Here is a 10,210-nt window from a genome sequence, read left to right on the forward strand (position 1 = left end):
GGCAGTTATTTAGTTTATAATATTTTCACTTAGTAATTCATTTTCTAGTTAAAGTTAGAAGAGTTTTAACTATATTTGTTTTCTGTACTACATCGCGGGATGCTATGACGTCACACCCGGTTTTGCGGTGTCTTGTGGGAAAACGCCGGTTTGCGATAAACGGAAAGGAGGGGGGAGCGCATTACGCGAGCGGCTTTGGATCTGAGCGAACGCTGCTTTTAAGTTAAAGGCGATCAATAACTTTTCCTGGTAGGCTGCAGTATATATATTTTTTACCAGTCGTTAGGAGATATTGGAATGTTGTTCAGTAAAGAAGTATACGCAACGTATATTTAAAAGTAGCCGCGTTACGGGCACGGTTCGAAAAAAAGCATTTGCAATATGTATTTGTTTTTGTTACCATATGGATTTAATTAAAAGTTAAAAAATCCTCACGTGTAATATCTTTCTGTGTAAATATCTCATATTACAACGTGGGACACCTGCGGCCTAAAATCCGGTGTGGCCTAAAATCCGGTGCGGCCTTTACAATTAAAAAATTGATTTTATTTCTAAAATTAGAGCCAGCGGCTTTTAATCAGGTGCGCTCTGTAGTCCGGAATCTACGGTACAATGTACATTCTACCTTCCTCCCGACCCACTGCACCTCAGTCCCTCGCCATTTAAACACACAGAGGATGCAGGAGTGGATTACCAGGATATTGCCTGGATTCATGGGCATGAGCTATAACAAGAGTTTGGACAAACTTGTGTTGTTGTTTTTTCTGGGGCAGCACAGGCTGGGGTGAGACGATGGACGTGTATATGATTATGAGAGGCATAGATGGAGAAGGCAGACAATATTTTTTATCCTGGTTAGAAATGTTTAATGCAAGAGGCCATGTATTTGAAGTGAGAGGGGGTAGTTTGAAAGGAGATGCAAGGGGGAAGTGTTTTTAACAGAGAGTGTGGTGGGTTACTAGGATGTGCTGCCCCAGGTGATGGTTCTGGCAGACACACTGGTGAGATTTAAGAGACATCTAAATCAGCACATGAATGTGAGGAAAATGCAGACATTGTGTCGGCAGAAGGGATTAGTTGGCCTTTTGATTTCTAATTTAATCAGCTGAGGAAAACATTTTGGGCTGAAGGGCCTGTTCTGTTCGATGTTCTATGTCTTTTGTCGAGGGGTTTCCGAGGAGACAGAAGCAAAAGGAGTGAGTGGGAGCAACAGGTCAGCTGGAGCCCAGTGTGGGAAATGCGAGATCACCTACTTCTGTAGGAAAAACAGAAATTGAATGTATTGTCTAGTGCACAAGTACGGGAGGGTACAGGTACAGAGAAACACTCAGCATCACAGGCAAGTACATTCAGATAACAAATTATACAATTCTGTGTCATTATCAATATAGAAGTACACGTTTTATGTCATTAACAATAAACAAGTATATATGTTAAGTCAATAATCATAAATATACATTGTGTGTCATTAACAATGTATAAAAATACATTTTTTTTCCCAAGAGCTGACTAGGAAATGTCAAATTTAGCCCCTCAGCCAAATTGTTGACAGAGTTTGGGAACAACTGGGCTCCAAGCACCAGATCCAACAACACCCACTGGGAAATCCTGCAGACCCAAGAAGGGTTAGGTTATTCCTTTTCTTTAAACACACAGACAACAGGAACAGGAGCAGGCCACTCAGCCCATCTGGAACATCCTGTCCTTCAATAAGACCAAAGACCAGTCCACTCTTCCCCCCCCAACATCACTCCAATCCACTTTGCCCAGACTATTGGCCCCAATTGCAGGTCAACAGTCTGCCAGTGTTTGCCTCCCAATGTGGTGAATATCTCTGCTCGCCATCACCATGGGCTCAGACATTTCCACAGATGAGCTGCTCATGTCCCTTCCCCACTGTCAATGGGCTCCTTCATCCGGCTCCTTAATTCCCCACTGGGACAAACATCCTCTCAGACTCCACCCTGTCCACCCCCTCACACACCATCTATATCCTCTCAGTAAAATCCCTCACCACGTCCTACTGCTGGATCACTCACTCCATGAGTAGCCTGCATCAAGCCAATGGGCCGTACAGTCTCCTCCTACTTGTCAGAAATAGATTATAATCTGGCCGCAGACGTCACTTCACAAACGCACCCAACTTCCCATGGAGGGAAATGTAAATAAATAAAAAGGCGGGACACTTACTTTGAGGTTTGTTCTGCTTTGACAGGGAGTTTGGGGATGGGAGTGGGAGTCGGATTCATGCGGGGGTAACGCCCTCTTGGCTGGCCCATTTCCGCTATTGGGTGTAAGCAGTGATTGACATCACTTCTCACAATGGGAAGAGAGTAACTCCTCTATTGACAGTAGAGTGGGGTGGGTGGGTCAGGTAATTGTTACGTCAGCCGGTAAAATTCAACCATCTCAGCGCCAGTGTGACGTAAGGAACTGCGCACGTGACATCAGATCCTGGTGTGGGGAGCGCACACGTGACGTCAGGCATGTGGGGGCGCAGAGTTACGTCACGTGTGGGTGACAGCTTGTTTTCAAAAGCTGTTCAAAGGACGTTTTTAATGATTTCAGAGGAACAATGAAGGAAACTTAACAGGTTTCATCACTGAATCAGTAGAGTCCCCTGCTGTGTGACCAGATTTGCCATGTTGTTGATGGAGTGAGCATTGTGGCCCTTTGTTCGAGCTGGGTCACAAAACCCCTAATGCTTCTGGGGAGGACTTTACCAGGTGATGGGGCTTGGGGTGGGTCAGTCAGTGCAGTATCCTGTTGTTTACTAATTTCATAAACAATTGCTTTACTGATGTAAAGCTGATTTGGCTGCAGTGTAAACACAGATTTGTATCAGTTAAGAGAAAACCTCTCATCCCTGAAGTCTTTGTCTCCTGGTAAACTAAACACTCTGACAATGTGGACCACAGATACCGCTTCCTCTATGTCAGTGTATCATTCAAACAGCTGATCACTGAGAGGAACTATATTTGTTGGTCACTGAAGTTTGTCCAGACATAGGTGGATGGAGTTGATGGGAATTTCAGGGATGTCACATTAAAAGGATGGTTCAGCCAAACCCTCTGTGTTGTCCACCTGCCCTCCGGAGATGCCACGGGGAGCTCCTGTAAATCGCAGCAGAGTGGTGACTCCAGCTGACATCAGTAGTTTTCCTGTTCAGGCAGCGGTGAGGAAGGTGCTGATCCTGGGTTTGCATAAATCGAGCGTTAGTTGCAGTGGAAGTGAGCCGGGACAGAGCCGGACCGCTGGAGAGTCCGGGCTGTCTGGTCTTGCAACACTGGGTTTAGTTTCGTGCCCGAGCCGAGATTGTGGGATCAATTAGTCGTGGTTCCCCAAGCTGGGAGGGAAGATGTGGGTGATGTGGATCAGTCTATGTGGTGGGGTGGAGGGAGGTTGTGGTTTTGAGTTATCAGACGCAGCGTGATCTAGAAGGACAGGTCCCAGGACAAATTAAGTTGTAAACAAGGGAAGAGTTGTTCCATTGAATCAGCCAAGATACGTGACCTTTCAGGAAGCAACAATTCTCGTTTCACATTAATTACTAACTAATCTTCCTGTTAACATTGTGTTTGTGACAGAGACCCAGTGTCTGGGAACAGCTGAATGGCAGGAAACAGAGGGTGATGCTGAGAGGCTGTTTCTTGGCCTCAAGGCCAGTGCCTAGTGATGTTCCACCTATTGTTACTTGTCATCTGTATCAATCATTTGGTTGGAAATATATAGGGTGGTAAGTTAGAACATGGAACATGAAATCTACAGCATATTACAGGCCCTTCCGCTCATAATATTCTGCCAGCCATTGTCTAGAACTACCCAATTGCATAACACTATTTTTCCGAGCTCCATGTACCTATCTAAGAGTCTCTTAAAGTACCCTACTGTGTGCACCTCCAGCACCGTCACCAGCAATGCATTCCATACCCACCACTCTGTGTGGAAAAACTCCCCTGACATCCCTCCTCTGCCTACTTCCAAGCACCTTAAAACTATGCCCCCTCATGTCATTCATTTCAGCCTGGGAAAAAGCCTCATGTTATCCACATGATCAATGCCTCTCATCATTTTATACACCTCTATCAGCTCACCCCTCCTTCTCCGTCACTCCAAGGAGAAAAGGCCAAGTAAGTTTGCAGCAAGTAAGTTCAAAGAATTACATTTTTGAAAGATATTAAGTATAAACATTCCCCTTTGTTTCCATCTCCACACCCAGAAGTGACAAAGAGCTACTTCAGAAGATGCAAGACCTTGAAATGAGCAAACACTGAGGGAATGTGATTGACTTTAAACAGCTGTGATACTCAGAGCGCATCACCAGACCTGGTGATCATAACTGGGTCTGACAGAGGCATAACTGGTACTTCTGGGCACATTCAGTATCAGTCCAACTATTTCCTACCTTTCTTTGTGCAGGTATGTAATGTCTAAAGGACCAGTGTTTGAGTAAACACTCAGCAAACTTTCTCCTGACTGAATCACTGGATTCTCAGAGTCAGGTGGGTTCTCTCCAGCTGATGCTCTCAATCCTTGGGCTGGTTCGCTTGCTGCTGTTCCCTCATCTTCGGTCATGGTTTGCTTCCAGTTGTGGGTTTTTCTTCAAATAAATCTTTCACCGCAGGTCTAACTTTAAGATGAAAGATATTGAAGTATGTTAACAATACAAAGGAGAACAAAACATTACTGTTCAATGTTCCTAAAAATAAAACCCACTGAAATTTAAACATTAAGACAAATATAATGATCTGAGTGAACAAATCTGTAATTGTCCCTCACACTTCACAAAACCTGATATGGGATAAGAAGGAGCCATCATTCAGTCATGGTAAGACAAAAGACACAGGAACAGAATTAGGTGATTTGATCCATCTGGTCTGCCCCACCACTCAACCATGGCTGATTTTTATTCCAACACCATAATCCTGCCTTCCTCCCGTAACCCTGAAGCTACTTGGAACAATCACAAATATTTTAATCTCTGCCATAAATATACCCTAATGGCAGCTTCATCCACCCTCTGTGGCAACAAATTCCACAGATCAGCCACCCTTTTCTTAAGATATTCTCCTAATCTCAGTTTTAAGGGGAAGCTTCTTTATTCTGAGTCTGTGCTCTCAGATCCCAGACTCTCCACATAATGGAAAGATCCTCTCTATGTCCACTGTATCCAGGCTTTTCAGCATTCGGTAGGTTTACTTAAACAAGCACCACCTCCACCCCCACCGTCCCTCTGAACTCCATTGAGCACAGGTCCAGGACCATTGACTAACAGACAGGTGACAGTGAGAGGAAATTTCCAAACACAGTTTGAACACTGAACCCCTGGGTCCAATTCTACTGCTGCAAACATTGAATGACCATGTGAGGGATGGTATAGGAACTCATTCTCTCCTCAGATTAGCACTCACTGCCTCCAAAGGAACTCCAGAAACAAACAACTGAGACCAGACTGGAAACATTCGATCAACACCTCAGGAGCCCGAGCAGCTTGATCTCCAGATCCATTTCACCAGAGTCAAAATCTGTGACAGGGTCACACAGCTGAACGTGCCACTTACCGACCCCAGAATCCTCGCTCATTGTCCACACATCAGGGATTCCCCCACAACCAATGTCCAGCAGCCCAGGACCTGATTCATTGTGGAAGGAGGAACATTCAGCCCCATCAACAGAAGTACTGACCTGATCAAATCCCAAATACTGACAGTTCCATATTCCCGGAGTCTGCATCCCAGGACTGCAGTCCAACTACTAATTTCCCAGGACTCCCTTGCTGCCGGTAACACGCTGCAGTGTGTCGGCCGTTCAGAGTTCAAACACTAACACTCCTACATCACCCTATGGTAGAATGGGAACCTGAGCATCCCCTGACTGGGACAGATATTGAGCTGGAAACCTGGGCATGGGCCACCAGCCGGCATGGATTCGTTTCACATTGTCTCCAGCAGCCAAACTGAACACATTTTATCATTATATCGTTACATGGGACAATTGGCCGTAGCATTTCCTGTAGGCTAACAGGAATAACAGGCTTTTCATTTCAAATTGAAATTAAATGCTGGAAACTCGGTACATCAGATTGGATGTGTGGAAAGAGAAACTGTGGAAGACTCAATATCAGAACTGATGCTGCTCGATCTGCTGAACGCTTCCAGCATTTTCTCTTTTTACTTTAAATGATGCACAACTATTGGCTGATTACAAGATGTTTGTGATGACCTGAACAAAGTCGCACAAATGTAAGTCCCATATTCATTAGTTTTCTCTTCATTCCGACACAGGGATAATACCGTCGATACAGTCAATGCTCACAACATCCTCCCCACCCCACTATCAGTCTGCTACATCTGCTCCCGAGGCCACTAACTCTCAATGAGGGGAAGTGACCAGAGCGCGATAAAAATGTGCTCCACTCACTGCAGATCCTGTGGGCTGTTCCTCTCCAAGAATGATCAAAACAGGAAATAACAGACTCAACTTTAAACGCTGAGAGTCTCCGTCTGTTTAAGATTAACACAGCGGCCATTTGGTAACATTGAAACTAAAATTGTAGTGACTGTCTTTATCCTTCCCCATTCTGCATTAAATAAATCCTCTGGTAATTCAGGTAACAAACACTGATTTCAGAAATAACTCCGTGAGGCAAAATACAACGGTAGAAGAGATATTGTTGATATTTATCATCGAGGTGGTGGGGTTGGGAGACTGGACAGATATTGAACAGAGATCGCAGGAGATGTGCAAATACAAACTTGTATAACCAGGTGGGAGAAGGGATCACTGATGGTCCTCCAGCAATACACAGATACTGAATTAACAGTACATACTACTATGTACGAAAATCACAAAGATAGAACGACAGGAACTTTGGCATTAACCCTTCTCTCCGAAATATCTTTTATCAAACACCATGGCAAGTATCCCCAGGTTGGGTGTGAAGGTCTCACAACCCGGACCGACCCCGGCAGGTTCTGTGCAGGAAACGGGATGAGACCGCGAGTTCGGGAAAGTAAACGGGACTCACTGTACAACATCGCTCGGGATACAGTACTCACCGCATGGATCTTGTCGGTCTCGCTCCGGAGAGAATGATCCGAAACCCCGGCTCCCCGCCCGAGGGGGCGAGGACCCCCTCGCGATCCGGATTCCGCAGACGATCCGCCGCTCCGCACCGGCTTCAACAAAGACGGGGGAGAAAAGTTGCTGACCATCCGGGGCTGTGAGCATGCGCAGTTTGCGTATTGCGTCATCAGACCGGGGCGGGGCCTCGGAGACAAACCCGCAGATGTTGCCGATCTGCGGTAAAAGAGAATCACGTGACGGTTATGGTCGCCCACGTGACCTGGTGATTGCTCCTCGCCCCTCACACTCTGTCCAAACCATTTTCCACATTATTTCACAACTCTCCCATCTCAGACACATGTTTCTGCCCGATCCTCATTTCCTCGATCATGGATTTAATTTCCATCTTCTGCAGCCCCGTGTTGCCCCAACCACTCACCTTCCGCCCCTGTCACTATTTCCAACTTCCCACCCCCCCCCTCAGCTGGATACACCTCTCAATCCTCAGCTCTTGCCCCATCTCCCCCCCCCCACCTCTTTTCTGTGACCATTTCCCGTTCACTGTCAGTCCAGAGGGAGGGTCTCGGCCAGAAATGTTGACGGTCCATTTCCCTCCACAGATCTGACTGAGTTCCTCCGGCAGTTTGTTCTTTGGTCTGTATAACCCGTGTTAGTATGGGGAGCGGGATTTTACACCATATTCCAGGTACAATCTCAATAAAGCCAAATAATTGTCACTTTGCCCGGATCACTGGCCCCGCTTGCAGGGCAACAGAATGCCGGTATTTCCCCCAATGTGGTGAATCCCTCTATTTGTACGACCGTGGGCTCAGACATTTCCACAGATGAGCCCCTCCTGTCCCCACGGGGACAAACATCCTGTCCGACCCGTCTCTCACCATCTTCATCCTTTCAGTAAAATACCCCCCCCGGGGAACCGGCATCAAACCGACGGGCCGAACGGTCTGCTCCTACCTCTCAGCGATACATCAGACTCCGGCCGCAAGAGACGCTTCACAAACGTTCCAGCTTGTTTACTTTGAGATTCGTTCCGCTCTGAGGGAGCGGGATACAAACTCAGCGGGGATAACACCCTCTCCGCTGGTCCGCCTCCTCTATTGGCTGTAACCAGTGATTGACATTTCTATGGCAATAGCGCAGCTCCTGCTGCGTCGGCTGTCAGCGGTGGGGAGGGGAAAGGGCTGGTCACGTGATTAGTTGCTCAGCCGTTAAACCGATAAAGCTCGAGCTCACCAGTGGGTGGATGACGTAAGATACGGCGCACGTGTGGGCAGATCCCGGTGTGGGGAGCCCGTGTGTGACGTCAGCCGTGTGAGTGCGCCTTTGTGACGTCACCTGTGGGGGGAGTGCTCGTATTTAAAAACACATAAATGGACTGTTGCTAAGTATGTGCCTTTGGGAGACCAACGACCATGTTTCTGTCCAGCGCGCATGCTCTTCAATGATGACTACTTCTTTTATATCATTCCACAAGATAGATTGTGTTCTGTCTCCGGATTTATAGATAATACTGCATTGGTCTCTGCAGTCTGGATCCTCTATCCAGTATCGAAGATTCCGAAAATATTGGAAAGGCTGTTTCTCTGGAATTTCCCAATCATCACTAATATCCATGTACTTATCAAAGTCTGTGAAGCGCTTAACACCAAATGTATGCTGTTTGTCTAATTTATATCAATCTGCATTTTTACAGCATCCACACCAAAACCTGGTGGACTGTATTCCAAGAAAATGTACCCTTTAGTCTTCCCATCTGTTTCTGGGTAAAATTCATTTGTAATTTCCCCAAACTTGGAAAATATCTTCTGGATAACATTTCGAAGTTTCTCTAGCCGATCTGGTCCAACTTGTGGTACATTATCCACAACAATAACAGAATCTATTCCATTAGCTTCTCGATGTTGATCGTTTAAAATATCACCCAGCAATTCCTCGTCGGAGAGATCATCCACGAAGCCTTCGGGATCACTGAAACCTTCCTCTGGCTCCTCCAACTCCTCCAACGTTTAGAGCTCCGCGGAGGTGTTGACACTGACGATCTGGACAGTAAAGTTGATGATTGTGAGGAAGAGGTTGTTGATTTTTTTTTGTGACAGAAGAAATTATCCCAGTTGGAGATCAGGAGTAGTCTTATACAGTGCCATCATATTTTTCAGCGAAGCTGATTTCTCTTGTGTCACCAGGAAGTTCAATGTGCTCCACTCTGCAATGATCATTACAGTGACGCTGCCTTCACTTTTACTAATTGTGAATAAATTTCACTAAATAGCAGCAGCTCTGCAGTTTACTTTGTGTAACTGTCACCAGTCACTGTGGAAGCTGTCATTGGTTTAAGTAAGCATATTATTGAGACACTCTTTCCCGTAGCCATGGGCTATTTTTACATCCATGGTAAATTAACATTGCATTTTGCATGGAGGAATATTGAGACTACAAAGAGAATTATTACGTATTTTAGTGTCCACTTAAGGCATTACAGTGGACTGTACCCTCCACCATTCAGGTTATATCTGACATCAAATGGGATAAAATAAATGGGACAAAAAAAACACATAAGTGGACGTTTCTTATGATTTCAGTGGGACAAAAACATTAATCACGGGTTTCATCATTGAATCTAGTGTTGTGAGATGTAAATTTCCCTGTTGTGTGTCCGGCTGTGCCGTGTTGTTGATGGAGTGGGCAGCGTGGTGTTTGTCTCGATTCGGGTCACAACACCAGAATTGCCAGCGGTGTCCACACACAGTGTATTAGTCAACAGAAAACCTCTTGTCCCTGCAGTCTTTGTCTCCTGGTAAACTCAACACCCTGACAATGTGGACCATAGACACCCCTTCCTCTTTAAAGCCAGGGAATCATTCAGACAGTTAATCGCTGAGAGGAATTATATTTATTGGTCATTAAAGTTCGCCCAGACTCTTTTGGACGGATTTGATGTGGAGTTCGGGGTGTCACAGTGAAAGGGCCGGACGGCCGAACTCTCTCCGTTGTCCAAACATCCTTCCAGGTGAGGCGACACTTCACCTGTGAATCTTCCCGGGTCGCCTATTGTGTCCGCTGCTCCCGATGCAGTCGCCTCTACACTGGTGACACCGGCTCCTCTGCAGTTGTGCGGGGTAGGGTT

At 46.1% G+C, this 10,210-nt stretch overlaps 1 long non-coding RNA gene across 1 annotated transcript; it reads right to left on the reverse strand.

Moving 5' to 3' along the window:
* Positions 1-4,548: 4,548 nt before the first annotated feature.
* Positions 4,549-8,109, reverse strand: LOC140723763 (uncharacterized). Its single transcript, XR_012097966.1, has 3 exons — positions 8,041-8,109; positions 7,059-7,299; positions 4,549-4,630 (listed from the first exon to the last, which is right to left on the reverse strand). It is a non-coding gene; the product is annotated as an uncharacterized lncRNA (long non-coding RNA).
* Between the last annotated feature and the right edge of the window lie 2,101 nt (positions 8,110-10,210).

Source organism: Hemitrygon akajei, unplaced genomic scaffold (assembly GCF_048418815.1).
Source record: "Hemitrygon akajei unplaced genomic scaffold, sHemAka1.3 Scf000134, whole genome shotgun sequence".
Lineage (NCBI taxonomy): Eukaryota > Metazoa > Chordata > Chondrichthyes > Myliobatiformes > Dasyatidae > Hemitrygon > Hemitrygon akajei.